General features: G+C 39.5%; 1 long non-coding RNA gene across 1 annotated transcript; it reads left to right on the top strand.

Annotated features, from left to right (window-relative positions):
- Positions 1 to 818: 818 nt before the first annotated feature.
- On the top strand, positions 819 to 3048 carry LOC122030503. Its single transcript, XR_006125445.1, has 2 exons — positions 819 to 1108; positions 2805 to 3048. It is a non-coding gene; the product is annotated as an uncharacterized LOC122030503 (long non-coding RNA).
- Positions 3049 to 3292: the final 244 nt, after the last annotated feature.

Raw genomic sequence — 3292 nt, 5'->3', positions numbered from 1 at the left:
TCTCATTCCTTTCAGCACGGCCCTGCTGGGTTCAACTGGTTACTAGTATTTCCCTTTAAACCATAGGTCTCGGGTTCAATTCTTACTTAGGCCGTTTTTGTTTTCTATTTGTTTTTGCTACTTCCGCTATTCTAAAAATTCATTAAAAATACTCTAAAATTTCATAAAAATCATAGAATATTTCTAAAATAGTTTTGAGAAATTTCCGGGCGTTACATTAAGATCAAATTAGATCACGTTAGAGGAAATTGGGTGGACAAATTACCCAACATATTATGGGCATATTATTCGACTCCACAAGAATCTACAAGTATAACTCATTTTCATCTATTTTATGGAGGTGATGCGGTGGTCCCAATTGAAATTTGAGTAGAATCTGACCAAATACACTTGTATGATGAGGATAATATTGGCTTATGTCTTATAGAGCTCGACTTGATAGAAGAAGTACGGGACAAGACAACGGCTCGGCTTATATCATACCGCCAGATAATGAGGTAAAATTATAACAGAAGGGTTATTCTAGATTTTTTAATTGGGTGATCTGGTTTGGAAACGTATCAAGTCGGTGGGAGACGTCAATAAGCTAGAGCCACAATGAGGAGGACCATACATGTAAGGGCCCACGTGCGAAATTAAAGAATTTATTACAAAAAATGTCTAAAAGTCACACCAGCATTGATTTATAAAATATTCTATGAATTTTAGGAATTTTTCAGAAATTTAATTGAACTTGTACAATGTATTTCAAGGAGATAGATGTATGAAGTCTAGTGGAAACATATAATGCCCCATCTAGGTAACGGGTTAATAAGCCTTCATTGTCCTAAGTTGTTAAATACCCTAAATATAAGGCCTGTGCGTTATTCCCGATCCCTTCGCCTCACTCCCCGCGCGTGATCGTCGCTCTCCTCTCCCCACTCAGCTCTGGTGCTTCGACGGAGTTTCCCTCCGGCCAAGCGTCGCCCCGCGAAGCTGATTTCCACGGAGGACCTCACGACTAAACAAGGATCCTCGCCGGTGCAGTAACTTAGGGCAGGGACTCTCGATGGTGGCACAAGGCAAGGAAAGGCAAGTACTTCTATTATGCGGGTATGGCTTCTGTGAGGTAAGGTTTAAGAACTAGTAGAAGTCGATCGTTGTTTTCGAAGCTTGATTGTGCGTGAACGGATTTGGATTCTTCTTGGTCATTGATCCGTGGTGTTGGTGATCTGTGTCCCTACGATTTACATGTTTGTCTTAATGCCTAAATGAGTTGCTCAATGGTCGAATGAATTGTGATGTGAATTTTACCGGAATGCCTCGTTTTGTCTCGTGTTGTTCTGGTTTCCATTCCGGATCTGGGTGCTCATGAGTTGGTTCTGGTTTCAATCGAGTTTTTATTTGGTGGAGTGAGGGATTGTGGACACAGTGGTGTGGATTCAGCGCTTGGATATCTTGATTGGATGACCTGGTTTCATGGTAAATGATTGGTTCATGGCGATTTAGTTGTGTTCCATGATGTTCTGGTTTCGATTTGTTGTTCTGTAATGTTCTTTAACAGAGGGCTTTAAACATTGAGTTTTCTGCTTGAATCGCAGAGCTTCGGGATTGTTTTTCCAGTGAATTCAACTTTGTTAGAGTTCGGTTCCTCGGAGTGTTTCTCTCATGGTCTTTCGGGTGTTCGATTGGGCTGCAGTCGAGTGCAGATGCGATTTTTTCTGTGTTGATGGATTCCGAGTTTGTGGTCAGATTGGGAGGGTGATTATGCCTTGATCGCAGTTGTTTTGCTCCCCTATGTCATGAACTGCTGGATTAATTTAGAAGGATCGTTTGACTCGTTGTAGTTCTGTTTCAAACCTAGATGTGGTTGCTTCTGTTTTTCCTATTTCTTATGAAATGTTGGAATGATTTGGAAGGTAGGTGTTTCAATGGGGTTCTGTTACACTGAATTGTTGCGGATTTTTCGTGTGTATTTAACTTGATGTGTCCTGCTGCTCTGGGCTAGCTGATGTTTTAGTGTGTTTTGCTTGGAAAATTGATTCATTAGTATTTTGGATTCTTTTGATGACATTCTGTTCTACTGAATTTCCGTGTGTGAAGATCTAGATGTGGTGTTGATTGTTGAAGCTTAATTGTGGTTTTGCGGTGGTTCTGCTGTGGGTTATAATAGGGATTTGGGTAACAGGAATCATGTTTCTTTGCTAATATTAATACTGAGATTTGATCTCTGTTTCGATTGCATGTCTTACATTGTGGTCTGATTTTTATATGGATATGTATGAATATATTGTGATAGTTTCTCGATTTCGATATGCATGATTTATATGGGGTATCTTTATGTTATGTATGATACGAAAATGGAAAGGTCTATGTGAATGGGAATGGTTACTGAATGAATAAAGTGGATAGATTATGTTGTCTTATATAGCTAATTGGATGGGTATGAGCATATGTGGTGACAGTACGGGTTGGGTGATCCGGGGTGAACTCCGGGAAGGGCCCTTCCAAACGACTGATACCGTAATCTATGACTGATACTGTAATTTATTGTTAGCTTCGGCTATATGATTACATATTCTCTAGGAGGTACCTCTAGGATCATGGGACTGTTGACTGACTCTAATAGTGGTGTCCAGATATGTGACATATTCATCCTTATTAGCTATGTAGGAACCTTTACATATCGTACCTTCCTTTGGTTTACTGTATTTGAGATAATTTATATGTCTACTAGTTACTATACCTGTTACTTTACAAATGTCATATTACTCATAGTGGATTGTATTTGCTGGGTTCATAGACTCATGATGCCTATGTTACAGGTGAGGACATCACCCAGGATATGACGGAAGGCATACGGATGGAGTAGGCAAGGAGGCGAGATGGATGCAAGGCACTATCCAGACATTTAGGAGTGCAAAGCTTACTTGCTCCATTGTGGGAGGTTCTTTATTTGTATAGGGGGATGTTCCAGAATACATTGTTCTTATTTGTTGAACTCATGTTTGGGATGTTGTCATTACATTGGATAAGATAGTTTATTTCGATGGATTTGTACTGCGGTTATCTACATAGTAGAAGCCGAAAGAGGTGTTTTTTTTAAAAACAAACAAAAAAACTTGAGGGATAAACTAGGGATGTTTCAATACAAGGTGGTGTAAAAGCTCGCTTCAGGCTCTTACTATCTCCAAGATGCAAAGGGGAGAAACTTAAACTGACTTTGGAGTGTCAATCATCTCCAGGCTATAGGGCTTGACAAGTACACCTATAACTTACTCTTATTTGTTGTTCAATTTTTTATACATATAAT

Source organism: Zingiber officinale, chromosome 10B (assembly GCF_018446385.1).
Source record: "Zingiber officinale cultivar Zhangliang chromosome 10B, Zo_v1.1, whole genome shotgun sequence".
Taxonomy (NCBI): Eukaryota; Viridiplantae; Streptophyta; class Magnoliopsida; order Zingiberales; family Zingiberaceae; genus Zingiber; species Zingiber officinale.
The sequence above is the reverse complement of the archived record's forward strand: the minus strand, read 5'-3'. Positions and strand labels throughout refer to the sequence as shown.